At 36.2% G+C, this 23,612-nt stretch overlaps 1 pseudogene; it reads right to left on the reverse strand.

The window, feature by feature from the left end:
- Window positions 1-4,061: 4,061 nt before the first annotated feature.
- LOC101680518 overlaps window positions 4,062-23,612 on the reverse strand; it is a 101,813-nt pseudogene continuing 82,262 nt past the window's right edge.

The raw sequence follows: 23,612 nt of genomic DNA on the forward strand, positions 1-23,612 counted from the left end.
TCAAAAAGTGTTTGCCATGTCACACAAGTATTTCTGATATAAGAAGTTATCTCTGGTAGTAGCTCTCTACCTGGTACAGAACACCCCTTGCCCCCACCCATACACACCATACATACAGCTAACTTCTTTTAGGCAGTTAAAGGAGATGGAAAAGCTTTTCCCAAGTATGCCTGGTCTTAACTACCTTCAGCCTCAAAACTAACCATATGCCAAAGTGGCACATTTGAATGGTGTATTCATTTCCTCCCATTACATGCTTTCTAAAGTATACTGTTCTACCTACACCTCTCTTTTATAGCACTGAATTGATTTTGGTTTATCATCTAATCTGAAAATTAGCATTTTGTTCAACCAGTGAATTAAGCCCATTGACACATATTAAACTGAAAGACATCTTCCATATTATTTTTATTCCACTATATTTATATTTTAAATAACACTACATAGATATTTTTAGTCAACATTGGTTTTCCTGTCACTTCTTACTCAAGTCCCTAAAACTCTAATTCTTGTGATAGTTTCTATTATTTCCCTCATATGAACAATGATAAAGTTAGGCCGGCTCTTCCTGTCCTCTACTGTGACTTCAGTTTGAAATTATTAAATTTGCATTTTCTTACTCAATAAACTTCTAATTTCATCACTTAATTTGCTATCCATATATGATATTATTTGACTCTAGCTATTAAGATAGACAGAATTTCCTCACTTTTAATATTTTCCCTTTTTGCCACAATATTTGAGGTTACATAATTTGATTTATCAGCTTACATTATAAACATTATACTGCTTCCCAGGATTTTTATTTAGTCTTTCCCCCACTAGAAAGAAAATTGTATCTGATGCTTATTGGTTTTCTTTTTGAAAACATTTTCCCAGTATTTCTTGGGTTTGCTGAAGTTTGTCCCCTAGGTAGGTATCCCTCTAGAAGAATTCACAAAAACATTTTTTAAATGTTTGCATATTTAAAATTGTTTAACTGCTACTATTATACTTCCCAAAATGCTTTGTGTGTAAACCCTTGAAACATAGTTTAGTTTCTTGTAAATCTAGGGTATTTCAGTAATTGTGTTTTGAGGATGTCTGTCAGCCTAATTTTTTCATCATTATACCTTTATAACTGACATCTTTGCTATAATTCCTAAAAGTACTTTTTCTTTTTCATTTATCCACTGTAAATTTAAAGGGGTAATATCCCTTCTTTCACCATTCTTGGTCAAATTTACTTGAGGAATAGGTAGAATTTCAATGTGAAGTTTCAAACATTTAATCAGGGAAACTTTGCTAAATTATAATTTTAAATATTTCTTTTTTCTATGTTATTGGCTTTAGTGTTCTTAATCAAGGACATTAGTGAAACATATGGCTGATTTCCCTTCCCTGATTTCAACAGTTTATAATATTCTTTTCTTAACATATAGTTATGACTATTTTCTTTTACTTGCTTCTCTCATTCCTGTCCTCCAAATCATTTGCTATGTTCATTTGTGTCTACTCCCTTTGTGTCCATCTCAGTTTTATCTCTTTTCTAGCAGTTTTAATTTTTTATATTCTTGAGTTCAGCCCACTCATGTTTTACTTCTTTCTAGTGCAATCTTTCCTATATGCTCAAGCATTTCTAAAATTTTTTTCTCTTACTCTATAAAGACATTTTCTTCATCTGTCCCCAGGTAAAAATTTGGAGGTAAATATTTTTTAACTGCCATTTGCCAATTCTGTTCCTTTTTACTTTTTATCATATGGTATGCACCTATAATCTTGGTGTTAATAACCTTTGAGTTTGTTGCATATTCTTGGATAAGCTAATTGCTGGAGTCCTTTGTTGGGGAATTATACTAGTCATTACTCAGAGGAGCTAGAATTTCACTACGCTGATTTTAGGGTTTTGTATTTTCCACCCAAGGAAGAGAGACTATTGAAAGTGGATTTCTTCAAACTCTTCTGGTTTTCCCAAAAATGTAGTTTTCTAGGTGATTCTTTGTTTAGTTCTGTCTTCTCTCCTTCCAGGATTAAATTAGCCAGGTGAGTCTTTCTCACTATACTGTATGCTCCCTCTTTACTATTAAAAATAAGGAATTGAGGTTTTATCCAACAATAATACCTCTCAACTCCAACAATATCCCTTGAAGATTCTTTCTGAAACATGCAATGCAGACATCCTTTCTTTGTTTCCATCCTTCTTTTAGTTTTTAAACGAAGTGTTATGGGCTAAATTTTGCTCTCCCCACCAAATTTATATGTTGAAGACCTACAGCAAGTACCTTGGAATATGAATATATTTGGAGATAGGCTTTTTAAAGAAGTGATTAAGTTAAAACGAGGCCATTGGGGGGGCTATAATCCAATCTGATTGGTGTCCTTATAGGCAGAAGAAATTCAGACAGAAACCAAGACAGTAGGGATGTGCACACACAGAGCACCATCTGTAAGCAAAAGAGAGAAACTTCCGATGAAACCACCTGTGATCTCAGTCATCTAGCTTCCAGAATTGTGAAAAAATAAAACTTCTTTTTAAGCTACCCAGTATGTAGTACTTTATTATAGCAACCCTAGCAAACTAATACATTTAGTCATGTTTCTAAGTTAATAATTCTAAAAACAATAAAATAAAATAGAATGAAAATCAAGGTGTATTCAAACTATTGATTGTATGTTGGCTATAAACACAGCCGTCCTCTTTGGTCTATAGCCATCACAAGTAAAAATGTCAGTTCATTTTTTAAAAAGAAGGTACATTTATAAATATAAAAATTAGTTAATAACCACTTAGAGTTTAATTGTGAAATGGTAAGCTGCTACTATGTATGACTAAGTAGAAAGTATTTCTGATTTTAAAAATATTTTTTCCCAATATACCTCTGAGGGTTCTATACTCTCATTTTCTTTTTTTTTTTTTAATTTTATTTATCTATTTGAGATAGAGTGAGAGAGGAAGAGAGAGAGCATGCAAGCAGGGGGAGCAGCAGGCAGAGGGAGAAGCAGGCTCTCCTCTGAGCAGGGACCCCGATGTGGGGCTCAATCCCAGGACCTGGGATCATGACCTGAGCTGAAAGCAGACACTTAACTGACTGAGCCACCCAGGCACCCCTATACTCTCATTTTCAAAGCCAACTCATGAGCAGTTTACCCAGATGCTTCTACATGGAAAATTCAATTATTTTTCACTGTCCTAAGACGAATGCTACAGGCTTGAGGTCAGGGAAGTCACTTTGTTCAACCTGAACTCTGAACTTCCCGCTCATGTCAGGAACCATAAAGCATAAGAGGAGCACAAAAAGAGTATTCTGGATCAGGGTCTCTGCAATCTTACTATTGACTCCCTGGAGAGATGAAGGAAATGGATATTATCTCCCCTATTCTTCTAGCTCAATGCAAACTACATTTGTGGAGCCATTAGCATCCCTAGGACTCTTGACAATGATGGTGAGCCCTGCAGTGTGTCAACAACTGTGCCTAGGAACAGGTATCACTTCAGTCAATGAAAATTTGTATGAAGAATATCTGTGGCTGTGGAGATAAATCAAGCAACCAAGGAACATAAAAAATATGAAAGGATGATGGCAAGCTACAAGCAGATTAGCACATATTTATTCAGCAGACAAAGGGACAGAGCTTAGACTTGGCAGGCCTTTTCTATAGAAAACCTCATGGGCTCTTCCCTCCAGCTATTCCCTAAATGAAAGAGAAGAACAGGGTTTTCTGAGAATGGTGGTCAGTCTTTAAAACCTCATTTTTTAAATACAAACCATCTCCCCTTTTTCCTTTATGATTAACTTTGTGGGGAGGGGGGTGCGGCAGGTAAAAAATTGTATTTTGCAGTTGTCTTTAAAGCCACAAAGACACTATGTTCTTCATCTAGAAACATTAGCACAGATAACTATATTTTTCTAGAAAATGATTATATATAGACCCTCTCAAGGAAAAATGCACATCACTATATGGTTTCAGATGAGTTGCTGGGAAAACATACCTGGACTGGTTCCTAAAACACACCCTAAGACCACCTTGCATCTTTGGGTTCAAAGTATAGATTATTGCCATCAGTATGTGTTCCTGCATTCTTACATATTTGAAAATACACATATAGATGGGTTTGTAACTTCATATTCTGTTGGTTCATTAGCAGGTTGAGCAGGCTGTGGTCTTTTTTCAAGTCCTTCCAGGAACAGAGACACATCATCATCAACATTATCATAATCATAGATTGCAAACTCAAGTCTTTACCAACAGTTCCAATGGAGACTTTCTTTGTAGTTAGGTACTATTCTGCAGGAAGTGTTTCTCGTAAGACATGTAGACCATGTTTAATCAGTTCATTCAAATTGCACTCCATAAACCCAGACATATGTCTCTCCAAGTAAGTATGAGATGATTGAGAGCAGGCTGCCATGGACATGGCTCTACAGTCAAAATAGTTGGCAGATGGACAGGTTTGGAAAATGTGAGGGCCCGTATCATCATAACCAGCAATAAGCAGTCCAACACCATATGGTCTCCAGCCATATCATTGTGTTGGTGTTTGGGTCTTACTTCCAATTAGAGATACAAGATGAGACCCAGGAACATGTCTGTCAAATACAAACCCAGAATCCAAACACTTCTGGCACATAAAATTACATAACAGTCCGGCATCAGAAGTAAGTCCCACAGTTGAGATACCAATATGGTTGTTAACATGGAGAATTATTTTCTGATGAGCTGTAAGCTCTGACTGTGCTCTCTTCAGTGCAACCAACATTGCATGGGTTTTTGATTTCAGACCAACCACAGCCGAACCTTGCTTGACAGCTTCCATTGCATACTCAATCTGATGAATCCTGCCCTGAGGGCTCCAAACTGTGACATTGTTGTCACAGTTTGTTGTGAGACACGGTTCTGGATTGGGTCCAGCTGCAGCCTCCTGCAGAGGTGTGAATTCAGGAGGGTCCTGTGATGAACTTTTTTTTTTTTTTTTTAAGATTTTATTTATTTATTTGACAGACGGAGATCACAAGTAGGCAGAGAAAGGCAGAGAGAGAGGAGGAAGCAGGCTCCCTGCTGAGCAGAGAGCCCAATGCAGAGCTCGATTCCAGGATCCCGGGATCATGACCTGAGCCGAAGGCAGAGACTTTAACCCACTGAGCCACCCAGGTGCCCCCATGATGAACTTTTCATAAGAATAAACATATAGGGAAAATTATCCTATTCTGCTGTTGATAGTGTGGACTAATTTCTTGGGGGAATTGCTATTGTAAGGAATTATATGCAATAATTCATCTGCTAATAAAAATTCACAACACAAACAAGTGTATCTATTATAGGGGTGCCTGGGTGACTCAGTCAATTAAGTATCTGCCTTTGGCTCAGGTTCTGATCTCAGGGTCCTGAGATCGAGGCCCGCATCAGGCTCCCTGCTCAGCGGGGAGCCTACTTCTCCCACTCCCTCTGCCTGCCACTCCCCCTGCTTGTGTTCACTCTCTCTCTGTCAAATAAACAATTAAAATCTTAAAGAATATCTGTTATAATAGCTGTTAGTGAAAAATATCATTAATGTGTGAATTGTGAGGCTCATTGATTTTTCCACATCAACAATCAGATCATTCCTCATTTATTTAAAAATTCTGTCAGTTACAGTAGTTCTCTTTCTTAATGAGTCTATTTCCCTGCTGTCTCATTAGGAGAGCGCAGAATGTAGAAAATAAAGTTTCTTGTGTTTTTGTGTTTATTTGTTTTTGTATTTCCACATCTTCTAAAATTCCTTAACAGAAGCCTGAATAAAGGTGTCCTCAACATCCATCTTCCTCACTTTTCCATCCATACCCATTACAAACATCTGTACATACATATCCCACAAACACATGTCCCTTATGGCTACATACAGCTCAGATCTTTCCAGACCTTACTTCAATAAATATGCAGCTAATAAGAGCTTGATCTAATCTGCCTTATTCAAATTGGAAAATATATTTTAAAATCCATGTAAGAAACCTATTTTAATAGAAATATAGAAATATCAAACCAGAAGGAAAAAAAGAATAAAAATATGCTGAACTTATATAAATATATTTATCATTAAAATATTCAGCATTAAAATGTCCATTCTTCTCAATGTGACCTATAGATTCAAGGTAATCATAATACCAGTATGTTTTTCAATATAAATAGACAAAGTAACTTTAAATTCATGCAAAGGACCTAAAATAAAAGAGGAACAAAGCTGGGCATCAAGTATACAGGAAATTTACAGTAATCTAAATAGTGTAATACCACAATAAAATAAACAGATGGAACAGGAATGTATTCACACATATATGGTTGGTTTACTTTTTAAGAAAGTGTCAGAGCAACTTGATGGAGAAATGAAACTTTTTAAACAAATGATGCTAGAAAACTTGAATATCCATTTGGGAAAACAAAAACAGGAAATAATTCACATGCCCATCTCATATCATCTATCAAAAATTAGTGTGATGTGATCATTGACTTAAATGTAAAAGCTAGGTATATAAAGCTTCTAGGAGAGGACACAAGAAAATAGAGTCATGAATCAGAAACAAATAATGATTTTCTTTGAAATAACCCAAAAGCAACAATTGATAGGTTAAACTATATAAATATTAAATCCTTTCTGTTATCAAAATACACTATTAAAAAAATAATGAGGCAAGGTATTAACAGAGGGGAAAATATAACATATATATCTGATGAAGAACTCTTATCATATACATAATGGAACTTTCCCAATTCAACAGTTAAATGACAAAAAAAAAAAAATCAATAAGGAAATGATCAAAAGACTTGAACATGCATTTTCCAAACTAAGAAAAGGGAAGTAACAATAATCACATAAACATGAATCAAATCAGGAAAATGTAAATTAAAACAATAATGAGGTAGTACTACTCAAACACCAGAAGGGTGAGAGGATGATGGACATCAAAAGTTGGTAAGGATAAGACACAAATGTAACTGTCCTATATTGCTGGTGGGGGGGCACTTTCTAACAAAAATAACCTGACAACATATTACTTTGAAAGTACTGTCCTACATGTTCATCCAAGAGAAACAGATGTCCACAAAAAGACTGATTATGGAAGTTCATAACAACTTTACCCATAATATTATAATATTCTTAAACTTAGTATTACACAAGTGTCCACCCACAGCAGAATGGATAGCTAATTGTGCTGTATTCATACAATGGAATATTAATTGTAAAAATTAGCAAATCACTGATCCATAAAACAAAATGGATGATTATCAAAGGCTTTATGATGTGTGAAATAGCTAGGAACAAAAGAGAACATAATGTACATTTTCATTCAGAGGAATTTCTAGAATAGATAAAAATAATCTGTGCAGAAAGTTTTTAAAAATGGTCACCTCTGAGGAGATATTTGTCAAGAACAAGAAACAAGAGAATAATAAGAGGGGATGAAATATTCTATATCTGAATAGGAGTTATTCAGATCCAGTTATGAAAAATATGAAATTAAACACTGGAGATATGTATTTTAAAGTACTTACATTTTATATCAAAGAAAATCTGCAAGCAAACATCAAATTCTAATTAGTAAGGCATGATTTTCAGTTTTGTTATGAATTCTAAAACACTTCCTGTATTTTTTGAGGTTAAGCAGATATAGTAGAAAATGGGAGCTAGATATATCACTACTCACAAAGAGAATTACACATAAAGAAAACCAGAGAGCCAGATTGTACCATGTGCTCCATGAGCCATGAGTTACAACTGGTGGTATTTACAATAGGTTCACAAGAAAAAATGACTATATATGTGTATGATGTATTTTTTTAATAAATTAATTTATTTTCAGAAAAACAGTATTCATTATTTTTTCACCACACCCAGTGCTCCATGCAATCTGTGCCCTCAAAATACCCACGACCTGGTACCCCAACCTCCCACCCCCCAACCACCACCACTTCAAACCCCTCAGATTGTTTTTCAGAGTCCATAGTCTCTCATGGTTCACCTCCCCTTCCAATTTCTCCCAACTCCATTCTCCTCTCTAACACCCCTTGTCCTCCATGATATTTGTTATGCTCCACAAATAAGTGAGACCATATGATAATTGACTCTCTCTGCTTGACTTATTTCACTCAGCATAATCTCTTCCAGTCCCGTCCATGTTGCTACAAAAGTTGGGTATTCGTCCTTTCTGATGGAGGCATAATACTCCATAGTGTATATGGACCACATCTTCCTTATCCATTCGTCCTTTGAAGGGCATCTTGGTTCTTTCCATAGTTTGGCAACCGTGGGCATTGCTACTATAAACATTGGGGTACAGATGGCCCTTCTTTTCACAACATCTGTATCTTTGAAGTAAATACCCAGGAGTGCAATTGCAGGGTCATAGGGAAGTTCTATTTTTAATTTCTTGAGGAATATCCACACTGTTCTCCAAAGACACTGCACCAACTTGCATTCCCACCAACAGTGGAAGAGGGTTCCCCTTTCTTCACATCCTCTCCAACACATGTTGTTTCCTGTTTTGTTAATTTTGGCCATTCTAACTGGTGTAAGGTGATATCTCAATGTGGTTTTAATTTGAATCTCCCTGATGGCTAGTGATGATGAACATTTTTTCATGTGTCTGATAGCCATTTGTAGGTCTTGATTGGAGAAGTGTCTGTTCATATCTTCTGCCCATTTTTTGATATGTTTGCCTGTTTCGTGTGTGTTGAGTTTGAGGAGTTCATTATAGATCCTGGATATCAACCTTTTGTCTGTACTGTCATTTGCAAATATCTTTTCCCATTCCATGGGTTGCCTCTTTGTTTTTTTTTTTTTTTTTTGACTCTTTCCTTTGCTGTGCAGAAGCTTTTGATTTTGATGAAGTCCCAAAAGTTTATTTTAGCTTTTATTTCCTTTGCCTTTGGAGACATATCTTGAAAGAAGTTTCTGTGGCTGATATCAAAGAGATTACTGCCTATGTTCTCCTCTAGGATTCTGATGGATTCCTGTCTCACGTTGAGGTCTTTTATCCATTTTGAGTTTATCTTTGCGTACGGTGTAAGAGAATGGTCGAGTTTCATTCTTCTACTTATAGCTGTCCAGTTTTCCCAGCACCACTTATTGAAGAGACTGTCTTTTTTCCACTGTATATTTTTTCCTGTTTTGTCAAAGATTAATTGACCATAGAGTTGAGGGTCCATATCTGGGCTCTCACTCTGTTCCATTGGTCTATGTGTCTGTTTTTATGCCAGTACCATGCTGTCTTGGTGATCACAGCTTTGTATTAAAGCTTGAAATCAGGTAACATGATGCCCCCAGCTTTACTTTTGTTTTTCAACATTTCCTTAGCAATTCGGGGTCTCTTCTGATTCCATACAAATTTTTGGATTATTTGCTCTAGCTCTTTGAAGAATACCAGTGGAATTTTGATCAGAATGGCATTAAAAGTATATATTGCTCTAGGCAGTATAGACATTTTAACAATGTTTATTCTTCCAATCCAAGAGCATGGAATGGTCTTCCGTCTTTTTCTGTCTTCTTCAATTTCTTTCATGAGTGTTCTGTAGTTCCTCAAGTACAGATCCTTTACCTCTTTTGTTAGGTTTATTCCCAGGTATCTTATGGTTCTTGGTGCTATAGTAAATGGAATCGATTCTCTAATTTCCCTTTCTGTATTTTTATTGTTAGTGTATAAGAAAACCACTGATTTCTGCACTTTGAAGCATAAGGAAAACTTCCAGACTCTTTCTATGAAGCCAGCATTACCCTGATCCCCAAACCAGGCAAAGACCCTACCAAAAAGGAGAATTTCAGACCAATATCACTGATGGATATGGATGCTAAGATTCTCAACAAGATCCTAGCCAACAGGATCCAACAGCACATTAAAAAGATTATCCACCATGATCAGGTGGGATTCATCCCTGGGCTACAAGGATGGTTCACCATTCACAAATCAATCAATGTGATACAACAAATTAATATGAGAAGAGAGAAGAATCACAGGGTCCTCTCAATTGATGCAGAAAAAGCATTTGACAAAATCCAGCATCCGTTCCTGATTAAAATGCTTCAAAGTATAGGGATAGAGGGAACATTCCTGAACCTCATCAAATCTATCTATGAAAGACCCACAGCAAATATCATCCTCAATGGGAAAAAGCTTGCAGCCTTCCTGTTGAGATCAGGAACAAGACAAGGATGCCCACTTTCACCACTCTTGTTCAACATAGTATTAGAAGTCCTAGCAACAGCAATCAGACAACAAAGAGAAATAAAAGGTATCCAAATTGGCAATGAAGAAGTCAAACTCTCTCTCTTTGCAGATGACATGATTCTTTTTTTTTTTAATATAATTTTTTATTTTTTATAAACATGTATTTTTATCCCCAGTGGTACAGGTCTGTGAATCACCAGGTTTACACACTTCACAGCACTCACCAAAGCACATACCCTCCCCAATGTCCATAATACCACCCCCTTCTCCCAAACCCCCTCCCCCCAGCAACCCTCAGTTTGTTTTGTGAGATTAAGAGTCACTTATGGTTTGTCTCCCTCCCAATCCCATCTTCCTTCATTTATTCTTCTCGTACCCACTTAAGCCCCCATGTTGCAACACCACTTCCTCATATCAGGGAGATCATATGATAGTTGTCTTTCTCCACCTGACTTATTTCGCTAAGCATGATACGCTCTAGTTCCATCCATGTTGTCGCAAATGGCAAGATTTCATTTCTTTTGATGGCTGCATAGTATTCCATTGTGTATATATACCACATCTTCTTGATCCATTCATCTGTTGATGGACATCTAGGTTCTTTCCATAGTTTGGCTATTGTGGACATTGCTGCTATAAACATTCGAGTACACGTGCCCCTTTGGATCACTACGTTTGTATCTTTAGGGTAAATACCCAAGAGTGCAATTGCTGGGTCATAGGGCAGTTCTATTTTCAACATTTTGAGGAACCTCCATGTTGTTTTCCAGAGAGGTTGCACCAGCTTGCATTCCCACCAACAGTGTAGGAGGGTGCCCCTTTCTCCGCATCCTCGCCAGCATCTGTCATTTCCTGACTTGTTGATTTTAGCCATTCTGACTGGTGTGAGGTGATATCGCATTGTGGTTTTGATTTGTATTTCCCTGATGCCGAGTGATATGGAGCACTTTTTCATGTGTCTGTTGGCCATCTGGATGTCTTCTTTGCAGAAATGTCTGTTCATGTCCTCTGCCCATTTCTTGATTGGATTATTTGTTCTTTGGGTGTTGAGTTTGCTAAGCTCTTTATAGATTCTGGACACTAGTCCTTTATCTGATATGTCGTTTGCAAATATCTTCTCCCATTCTGTCAGTTGTCTTTTGATTTTGTTAACTGTTTCCTTTGCTGTGCAAAAGCTTTTGATCTTGATGAAATCCCAATAGTTCATTTTTGCCCTTGCTTCCCTTGCCTTTTGCGTTGAACAGAATAGAGAGCCCAGAAATAGACTCTCAACTCTATGGTCAACTAATCTTCGACAAAGCAGGAAAGAATGTCCAATGGAAAAAAGACAGCCTCTTCAATAAATGGTGCTGGGAAAATTGGACAGCCACATGCAGAAAAATGAAATTGGACCATTTCCTTACACCACACATGAAAATAGACTCAAAATGGATGAAGGACCTCAATGTGCGAAAGGAATCCATCAAAATCCTTGAGGAGAACACAGGCAGCAACCTCTTCGACCTCAGCCGCAGCAACATCTTCCTAGGACATGATTCTTTATATGGAAAACCCAAAAGACTCCACCCCCAAACTACTAGAACTCATACAGCAATTCAGCAACGTGGCAGGATATAAAGTGATGTATTTTTTTTTTATTCCCAATTTTGTCTGCTAAATTTGCCCCAAACAGTGACCCAGCAGAAATAATGACCATATCTGGGGCCCCTGGGTTGTTCAGTTGGTTTAGCAGCTGTCTTCAGCTCAGGTCATGATCCCACGTCCTGGAATCGAGCCCCACCTTGGGCTCCTTGCTGAGCGGGAAGCCTGCTTCTTCCCTGCCCACTATTCCCCCTGCTTGTGCTTGTTCTCTCCCCCTTTCTCTAATAAATAATAAAATTTTAAAAAATCAGAAATAATGAAATCTAGCACCAAGATCTTGGTTGCTAAATGTAGTTTTTATAAGGAATAAGCAAGCTCCTTGGACATATGGCCAATTCCAGGGTTGGGACCAGGAACACAAGGTTGGCCTGGAATATCTTGTCCTATCAGAAAATAAAGAAGGGTTCTGAGAATGACTGGTACACAAAAATGAACATAAGGATTAGCTTAGTGGAACTTCCACTGACCAAAAGTAGAACATTTTGAACATTAAAGTAAATAATGATGGAAATAAATTATAACTCACTGCATAAAATAGCAATCTCTAGGCTTATGCCGTCATGAATAAATGAGTGAATAAATAAATAGAATAGAGGGGAAAATCTTTCAGCAAGATGCTAATTAAAATATATAACTGGAATGATGAAGTTCTAACATTGATTAAAGGAAGCTAGAAGCTCTTGGGTGAAAATTAATGAAGATAGGATATTTAACATAGTCTCAACATCTCTCTAAAAATTATTATTAATTCCAAATGGGGAAAATAGACTTGATTATAAAGAAAACCAGTGGCTCCATCATAACCAAAGTCAACATACCTCTTCAGACAAACCTATGTCATTTTCTTCCTAACATGATGCACTGAGAATGACATAACACTAGTTATGTGCTTTCCATGCCAAAAGTGCATAGCTTGCATCTAAAATGTAATGCTAGAGACAGAGAAGAGAGACTATAAATGATAAAGCAACTGGGCCACATGTTAGCAACTGGCTACTTTAGGTAAAGATTACGTGTCTTTATTTACAACAGTGTTACATTCCCCCAAACCCATCATAAACTGAAAATATAGAAAATCAAAATTATATGTAATATACCTAACCTACTGAGCCTCATTGCTTAGTGTGGCCTCCCTTAAGAGTGCTCAGATCAGAGGCACTTGGGTGGCTCAGTTGGTTAAGTGTCCCTCTTGATATTGGTTCAGATCATGATCTCAGGGTCCTGGGATTGAGCCCCAGGCCAGACTCCATGGAGTCAGTTTGAGATTCTCTCCCTCTTCCTCTACCCCTCCCCCTACTCACGTTCTTTCTCTCTCTCAAATAAATAAAATCTTCTTTTTAAAAAGTGCTCAGAACCCTGATATGAGCCTACAGTTGAGAAAAATCATCTAAGACAAAGACAATTTTATAATAAAATAGTGAACATTTCATGTCAATTATAATTTTCATGTTATTTATAGTATCTGAAAAAGAGAATGGTTGTGCCAGTACAAAATAGTTGAAGGATTATTGGTTGTTTACCATTGTGATTGTGTGGATGACTGGGAGCTGTGTCTGCTCCCATATTGCTATGGTCCTTCGTATTGCTAGCCCAGGAAAAGATCAAAATTCAGAATTTGAAGAACACTTCCCCTGAACGCACATTGCTTTCGCACCATCATAAAGTTACAAAATCATTAAGTTGGCCATCTAAGAAGTTATAAAATACCTATTAGCCTTTGTTTTTATGGAACTTAGGTTCTGTAGGGGTAAGACCCCAAATTATTTATGTCTATATGTATATTTGTATATGTGTGTATATATACATATATATGTGTGTATGTGTGTATATATACGTGTTTGTGTATATATATGTATGTATATATGTGTGTGTATATATATGTGTGTACATGTGTATGGGTATATATATCCAATATATGTGTGTGTGTGTATATGTGTGTGTATATATATCCAATATATGTGTGTGTATATATGTGTGTGTGTATATATATATATGTGTGTGTATGTGTGTGTGTGTGTGTGTGTGTGTATAGATCTAAAACAAGCCACTAAACTACACAATTTCAGATGAGGATAATTTCTTTATCTATGAGAGGAAGGAAAATGAGATATAAAAGAATACATATTCTTTAAAGAATAATATTGTTCTAACAGGGTTGATATCTATTGTCTTGGGGATAATCTGGTCTTTATAACCTAATGCTAAATATGTTATGCATAGTTTCTGCCTGATAAAACTTAATTAAATGACCGAAGGTAGTATACCTTAATATTCTAGGAAATATTCTTAATATTTAATATTCTAGGAAATCATTGACAGCACTTTGAATGCACCAGGAAATTATGTCAGGGTACCAATCTTAAAGTTTAAAAAGTCTGCATCCAGAATGGGAAAGCACTCTTTCCCGCCTAATTTCATTTTTGTATATTGACCTAGAAAAAGCACCTTAAATTTTACAAAGATCACACATTTCGCAATGAAAAATTATGCAGAAACTTTGAGAAAAGGGACTATTTGTTCTCAGGCCATCTCAAAGTGATGCAGGACCCTACTTAAATCATACCTCATTGTTTAGTATCACTCACCCGTTTCTTCTAACTGGAGAGTTAAAACGATCATATGAGAGGCTGGTAGCATAAGACAGATTACCATCGGTTTAACTTGCCATCACCCAGTTAGAATATAATGAAGGGAAATGGGAACAGAGGCTTATAAAATATTGCATATAAATAGGTGTTTAGGTATAGTTATGGAACAGAAGTAAAAACATATAAATATAGATGAAATCTTTTTTTTTTTTTTTTTAAGATTTGTTTTAGAGAGCATGCACGTGCAAGGGAAGTACAAAGAGATAGAGAAAGAACCTCAAGCAAACTCCCCAGTGAGCATGTTACTCCATAGGGGGCAGGATGCCATAATCCTAAAATCACGACCTGAGCCAAAACCAAGATTTGGGCCCTTAACCAGCTGAGCCACCCAGGTGCCCCGAAATCAGTTTTTATGTGCACATATATTAGATCAGTTTTATCTTTCAAATCTCCTACAGACTAAAAATATCAATCACTACACTGAAGAAATGAAAAAGACAGTGTTCAGAAAAGCAAATTAAATCCTGTCATACGTAAGTGACATTCCTACCATCCCACTAACGAAACACTGTTGCCAATATCTTCCCACCCACTTTCTTTTCTTCCTAGGAAAAAAACTCAAAACTGAAAATTGTATGGGGTGAAGAATGGTGGTTTTTTTTTTTAAATTTTTTATTATTTTTTTATTTGACAGACGGAGATCACAAGCAGACAGAGAGGCAGGCAGAGAGAGAGAGGGAAGCAGGCTCCCGGCTGAGCAGAGAGCCCGATGTGGGGCTCGATCCCAGGACCCTGGAATCATGACCCGAGCCGAAGGCAGAGGCTTTAACCCACTGAGCCACCCAGGTACCCCAAGAATGGTGTTCTTAATGGATACTGAACTTTTTTTTTTTTAAGACTTTTATTTATTTATTTGACAGAGAGAGAAAGAGAGCATAAGCAGGGAGAGTAGTGGAAGGAAGAGGGAGAAGCATTCTCCCGGCTGAGCAAGAGAGCCTGAGGCAGGACTCGATTCCAGGATCCTAGGATCATGACCTGAGCTGAAGGCAGATGCTTAACCATCTGAGCCACCCAGCAGCCCCTGAACTTTATTTTAATAAGTTAAATGATACAGAGCTTAAATTGAAGCCTGCATTAAGTGATGAATAAATGATCCGTTCAAAGATGGAAAGATAGTATATTATATTTACAAAAACCAGTAACTACGGTGCTTTATTTTCTACCTATTCAACATCATGAACTAGGAAGCTATGCCAATTTAACATTTTTTATTGATTCTAAATGCTATTATCTTCCACTTTATTACATGTTTTGGATAATGGAGGGGGAGATCTACTTACCTATCTACACACACACACACACACACACACACACACATAAAGTTGCATAAAATACAGGAAAAAATTAAAAGGGAAAAATCATTTATGGTTTGGTTTTAGGTCTTTTATATCTCTATGCATGAAGAGAAGCTGAACAATGCTATCTGAAGAGAATATCGTCCTATAATAAAGCAATCAGATAAAAAAGGAAAGTATAAATAAATCATAACTAAATCATAGTTATTCTGATATGCACGTTTTGTAATTCTTTAAGTGTATGTTGATGGAATTATTTCAAAGGGTCACAGACTTTCATCTAAAGGATTTAGAGATTATATTCCATATATAACAGCAAATATAGATTCAGAATAGAATTTGGGAACAAATCATTGTTCTCTAAAAATAATGAGGTCTATTGCATTATTAACTTCAAACACTTCATTTTTACCTAAAAAAAAAAAAATCCTTCTGTACTGAAGAACAGCAGAAGGTGAAATCTTTAATCCAGTTATAATACAAAAGAATAAATTGCAATATGTTATCAGCATTTCTCAGCTTCTCCTTGATGCTGTTTTTATAGCCCATTGTTCAAATTTTTTAAAATTTTTTAATTAAAAAAATTTTAATTGCAAATGGTTTTACATGGTTTGAAATATAAACTAAGTTTAATTTGGTCTTGGAAAAGGAAAATCCTTGTTTCTTATATATTAAATGTGTTGCCATTATAGTGAATGGGATTTTTGATACAGGTATTGTCAATTAGGGAAAATCTTTTGTTAGGCTAGGGAAGAGAAATGAGGTGGGAAACCTATTCTGGCAAAGATAACTCCAGAGTTCTCCTGGACACAAATAGTTTGCCCAGGTGACCATGTCTTAATGTGTAAAGTAGATTAGATTTGCCATGCCTGCTAGTTCCATCTTTTTTTCCTTCGAGGAGTTGTGACAGACAGTGTATGGCCTGTGGGGGATTGTTCGTATCCTCCCGTTGGTGATATCTGTCAATGTATCTTGTTCCTGTTCCCTGGCTTGACAGGAATCTGCATCAGGGTTGAGAATGGTTGGGAACCTAGCCCATTTATGCCTGTCAGCCTCATTGACAGGTAGACACTGGAGCTGCCCCCTTCTGTGTCATCTAAGCTCAGTTTCTAGGCACACGAGAACAGGGCGTTTTCTTTTCCAAAGAACAAAGGGAAACCCATGACACAGAACTGTGACACTTCAAATACTGCCACTCTATTCTGGTATGTTGCTTGAACAGACTGTTCCTCCAACCATTCCCAGCTTTGTTCAGCACTTAAACAGCATGTAACTATAAATTAATCCTCTTGATTCGAGAATACTGAGCATTTCACTATACACTGTATAGATACGTACTCAATGGCTAAAGGAGTCCTCCCCCAAACTTATCCCACTATTAAACCCCTATCTTAGCTCAGGCTGCTGGAATTGGGGGGCTTAAACAACAGACAAAACTTCTGGAAGCTGGGAAGTCTGAGATAAGGTTGCCAGCTGATTCAGTTCCTAGCGAAAGCCCTTTTCCTGGTTTGCTGGGGACCACCTTCTCACTATGTCCTTACATGGCAAAGACAGAGAGAGAGCTCTATTTTTTCTCTTTATGAGGACACCAACCCCACCCTCATGGCCTCACGTAAATCTAATCAACTTCCAAGGCCCTCACCTCCTAACATCATCACTTTCTGAAGTAGGGTTTTGACATATAAATTTGAGGGAGACATAAATATTCTGTCCATAACACCCACACCTTATTTTAAACTAGTCATTGAAACTGACATTAGTATTTAACATATCTAATTTATTTTGTGTAAGGATATTAATTATTAGATCATGGCAATTCAATTCAGTTTTTGTAAAATGAGCTATTTGCTCATTAGTTGTGTTCAGTAGCATAACCAGCATTCTTTAAAACACTCAGTTATAAATGTGGCAGAATTGATTATTCTCCAGTTTCTATTACCTTTGCAATGTGTATATTACAATATAGCTTTTGTTATAAAAAAAAATCTGCATGTTGTTTACATGTCAATTTCCCTGTTATACTTGGAGCTACTTAGAGGGCAAAAAAAACTTATTAATCTTTGACCACCTCGTTTAGGACAATTCATGGAAGATGGTAGGCGTGCCCAGTTAATGTGTACAGGATATTGAATGAATGTAAGCTTTATCAAATATATAATGTGGAAAAAAAAGTATAACATGGAATTTAGCATAGGTTTATCATAATTATATAAATTATAATTATGGTTTTGTAAAATTTCTGTTCACATTTGGATGAAGACTGAAAGAACAGCAGGGAAAATGAGAAGAGCGTGAGTTGTTGGAGATGGTAAGAATGATTCTTTTTATGTTTTTAACTTGTTTATATGATTAATAAGTCATTTTGGCAACAGGCAATATGTAGGAGAAATGCTAGCTATGAATATTATATGAGATATAATGAGCTTCATCTCTATATTATTTAACTGTTTCTATTTCCTCAAGATCAGCTTGGTGTGATTTTTTTCCTCTTGATCACCTAGCCAATAAAATTGTAACTATCTAATGGATATGAGAATACTCTATTTATAATGAACATTTATACTGACAGGCAATGGATTTTTAAAATATCATGCTTTCCTAAGTGTGTACATAATTGTTAAATTTGGAAGTTCTACCATATTTATCTATAAAGATATATATTGTATAGTTTGTAAAGTTGTAGCTTAAAGATAATTATCCTTAGAACTATGTATTGCATGATTTTGTGTTAATATAACATATGAAAGTATTTATTTTTAAAAACAATATGCAAAGCATTACTTTTTTTGGATTTTATTTACTTATTTGAGAGAGAGCAGAGCAAGAAAGAGCATGATGTGGGGCAGAGGGAGAGGAAGAAACAGACTCCTCACAGAGCAGGGAGCCCAACGTGGGGCTCAATCCCAGGACCCTGAGATCATGACCTGAGCCTAAGGCAGATGCTTAACTGACCCGTGTGCCACAATTTTTAGAGTTATTCTACATAATCATAACATGTAATATTGCATTATATTATAATATGATGGGGATAAGAATTCAATAAATCGAGTAACTACAAAAATGCTACCATGATTGAAAGGTTTTACTTATCCTGACTGTGACAAGTACTGCATTTTGAGAGCTGCACAAGGGAAGGAGCAGGGTAGGAGCAGGATAAAGCACAGCAGAGGACAGATACGAAGTTATAATTTGGTGATGACATGCGTACACATGGGTCTTAAAATTAAATCACATCATGTTGCAAGTATGTGTTTTTCCTTCAAGAGTTCTATTTTTTAACTTAATTTGTATTATATTTATGGAGAATAAAACTTAATTTGCATGTAAAGAACCGTGATTAATAACATCCACTAATATTTTATTGAACATTAAGATCTAGCGTAATAACATATGTCATTCTAATCCCTTAGCTCTTCCATAGGTAAGTACAGTGCTATGTGTATTTTTGAGGTAAGAATTATGTTATTTGGAGGAAATTCTAGTCACATAACTCTGAGTAACAGTAGAATGGTATTAAATAGATCTTTTCATCCAAATATTTATATTTATGGTTACCTTTCTTCCTTACATATTTTTTTATTTACTGTTGCAGGATATATGTTTTTAGTATTAAAATTTTAAAATTACATGTTTTATATATGTTATATTATTATATAATAGTATTTTTTAACAATAAATTATGTAATATATAAGAAATGCATAACACTCAAATTATAGTTTATTCATGTTCATTTATAAATTTTTAGCTCTTTAATGAACTTGATTTCTTAAATAATCAATTGTGGCAAAAAAGAATTATTGTCTTTTTTACTCTTTTCCCACTCCTAATTCCAAAGTCCTAATTGACCTTTTCTCAAGTCATTGTTGTTTCAATGATCAGAAGAGCAATTATAATCTAAGGATGATTTTGATCAATTTCCTGATAAGTTAATAGGAGATTAAAATAAATGTACATGCATGTTGATAAATTCTCCGAGCCTTCCTCCTTAGCTCCCACCTCACAGAGATCTTGACGGCATCAACATTGGCATGCAGGAGGTACTGGGAGTGATTTCATGGCTCTGTCCCAATATTGCCTATCATGCTGCACAGGGATTACCATGCACCTGAGAGTAATAACAAAGGCTTAAAGCAATCACATGCTTGGCCCAGACAGTAGTGAATAAATCGTGATCACTCACTGGAATTCAGAAACAAAATACTATGGAAATTTTAACTTCTATATGTAAAAACTATTTACAAGACAAAATAGTACATAACACATAGAAATCTGCTAAAATAAAAAGAAATATATATTTTTAAGATTTTATTTATCTCACAGAGAGAGAGAGAGATCACAAGTAGGCAGAGAGGCAGGCAGAGAGAGAGGGGGAAGCAAGCTCCCCGCTGAGCAGAGAGCCAGATGCAGGGCTCCATCCCAGGACCCTGAGATCATGACCTGAGCCGCCAAAGGCAGAGGCTTAACCCACTGAGCCACCCAGACACCCCAAAAAGAAATGTTATCTTAATTACCTTTTCCTTTTATAATCTTAGCATTGTTTGAATTTCATGTTAATTTCTTGAAATACATTTTTATCAGTAAATCAATGACTAAGTAGGTATTCACTTTGGTTCATTCAATTATATTTTTGAGTACCAAGCATTGCTCCAGCTGTTGAAATTACTTGGCAATGAAAAACAAAACAAAACAAAATAAAACAGACAATCCCTGTCCTCATGGACCTTACAAGAAACCATAAGTAAGGGGTGCCTGGGACTCAGTTGTTAAGCCTCTGGCTCAGGTCATGATCCCAGGGTCCTGGGACTGAGCCCCACATTGGGCTCTCCCTGCTCCAGGGTCCTGGCATTGAGACCCACATCAGGCTCCCTGCTCAATAAGAAGACTCCTTCTTCCTCTCCCTCTCCCCCTGCTTGTATTCCCTCTCTGGCTGGGTCTCTCTCTGTCAAATACATAAATAGAATCTTTTAAAAAAAAAAAAGGAAAGAAAAGAAACCATAGCAAATAGAAATAAGAAGAATTCTATATGTCAGGATTTGATTTATTCTCTGAAGACAATGAAATTGGAAAAGGACATTAACAGTGACAATTTATGTAGGTGTGCTTTTTACAAAAATTAATCAGAAAAGATCTCTTTGATAAGGTGATAAAAGCAGAAGCCTAAAAAACATGACATTAACCAAGCAGGTATCCAGGAGAAGAAAGACAGCACTAAATCCAGTGTGACTCGAGCAATATGAGTGAAAATTGGAGGTGTAGTCAAGGGACAGTGACTTCTGATTTTGTAGGTCAGGAGAAAAACATTGAATTTTACTCTACATAAGATGAGAAATCATATGAGGTTTTGATTTCAAATATTGACTTTCATTTCTAAAAGATCATTCTGACATTGATGTAGAGAAATTACAAGAAAGGATAAAGTTGGAGCCTGGAGACCAGTTAAAGCAGATAGGAGAGTAGCCTAAACCAGATCGGCAATAGTGCTTGGCATGCCTATTAGCCCAGTGGAGAGACTGAATAGGCAACTAGCTTTGCTTTTGAAAATTTTGGGAGCCTGCTTCTCCATCTGCCTGCTACTCCCCCTGCTTGTGCACGTGCTCGCTCTCTCTGACAAATAAACACAATCTTTAAAAAGAAATAAAATATACTATACACACACACACACACACACACAGGGCGGTATTCCTTCTGTTCGTCACTATGTGTTGTTTCTCTTTCTCATTCCTTTTTTTTTTTATTTATTATTATCTTAGTCACCACACAGTACTTCATTAGTCTTTGATATAGTGTTCCAATCCTTTTCCTTTTCTATTTTTTTTTTCTTTCCCCACTTATTCTAACTCACCCACTAGTCTCAAACCAAAAGAACAATCGTGTGAGTAAAAGACATTTTGTAGCATGTTTTTCCTTCATATTTTAAGGTAGGCATATATGTCAACAATCTGGAATGTGGAGGACACAATCACAATGCAATTTAAGCAAAAATAAAACCAAATGCAGCAAAATATCCAGTCGGCAGCCTGTGGTAAAGAATGTAGAGTAAGATCAATGCAAGAAATTCTCTCAGCAGTCCAGGTAGGAACATTTATGAGGTGAAGTGCCTTTACTATTCCAAACATGTGGTCAAATGATACAACAGTTTATGGAAAGCAATTAAACAGCATGCTTTGCAAAAACTTATAAACATTTTAAATTTTGTGAGTGGGACAGTTACATTTCTATGAATATTAATTATATATTTCTGTCAATGACACCAAGAAGCTGCTTGGTATTATTTCAGTTTAAAAGGTAAAGTGCCCAGATTGGTAAAATGCTATTTAAGAACTAAGACTATATCACATGTTTACAAAATTACTTTGTTTAATAATATTTAAATTCTATTGGTAGGAATTATCATGTAGTGATTATTAACACAGGTGCTGGGTGTTCTAGTCTTTGTTAGAACTGATTTTCTCCCTCAGGAAAATAAATACTGTTATCACATGAAATATAAAAGAATGTAGTTTCAATAATAAACATAGTCTTCTCTGTTTTTATCATTGCAACTCAGACTGCATTTAAAGGATGTCGACATAAATGCATGTTATTTAACTCAGTCTTTATGCTGTTTACAAAATAGGATAACGTATTACTTGAAGATTAAAACTTAAATATCATTAAACCACTAAAATATACAAAGATGTTTCGCCGCATTCTGTACAAGTTAAAGAAACAATTCCCTGTTCGCTAGAGTTTATGTTAAGCAATGGCCACATCTATATTCAAATTTTTAGTAAATTAAATATTTACTAATTATGGAAATGATGCTATTAAAGTAGAATTTGGATGAAATTTAAAACTATAGGAATTTAAAACTGGAGTTACTTATAAATTATTTATACATAAGATTTAAATATGAGAAGAAACTTTAAGAGCTTTAACATAATTTTACTTTTTACTTGAACTTTGTGAACTACATTTTTTCTTTTTAAATTAATTTCAGTTTACTTTGTTATTTAGCCTAAATTCAAGCTGAAAGAAAAGTATATCCAGGGCACCTGGGTGGCTCAGTCAAGCATCTGCCTTTGGCTCAGGTCATGATCCCAGGGTCCTGGGATCGAGCCCTTCATCGGGCTGCCTGCTCAGTGGGGAGTCTGCTTCTGACTCTCCTTCCTTCTCGTGCTCTTTCCCTCTCCCTATCTCTCTCAAATAGATAAAATGTTTTAAAAATATTTTTTTTAAAAAAGAAAAGCATATTCAATAAAGTTGATGGTTGCACTTACCCCTGGAGTTTACTTTTCTTTTTTTTTAAGATTTTATTTATTTGATAAAGATCCTAAGTAGGCAGAGAGGCAGGTAGAGAGAGAGGAGGAAGCAGGCTCCCTGCTGAGCAGAGAGCCCGATGCCTGGGACCATGACCTGAGTCAAAGGCAGAGGCTTTAACCCACTGAGCCACCCAGGAACGCCCCCCTCCTAGAGTTTACTTTCAATGTAAACTCCCAGGCGCAGAAGATGTTGGGATGCCATTCTTTCTTCCTTAAATTCTTTTTTTTTTTTTAAAGATTTTATTTATTTATTTGACAGAGATCACAAGTAGGCAGAGAGGCAAGCAGAGAGAGAGAGAGAAGGAAGCAGGCTCCCCACTGAGCAGAGAGCCCGATGCGGTGCTTGATCCCAGGACCCTGGGATCATGACCTGAGCTGAAGGCAGAGGCTTTAACCCACTGAGCCACCCAGGCACCCCTCTTCCTTAAATTCTTAATGTAGTTAACCTATAATTGTAATTAACCTAGATTATATCTCTAATTATCTAGAACTATGTTGTTGAATAGGCCATCACTACTCACTTATGGTCATGAGTACTTGAAAGATGGACA

Source organism: Mustela putorius, unplaced genomic scaffold, assembly GCF_011764305.1.
Source record: "Mustela putorius furo isolate JIRA1106 unplaced genomic scaffold, ASM1176430v1.1 tig00003845_pilon_pilon_pilon, whole genome shotgun sequence".
Taxonomy (NCBI): Eukaryota; Metazoa; Chordata; class Mammalia; order Carnivora; family Mustelidae; genus Mustela; species Mustela putorius.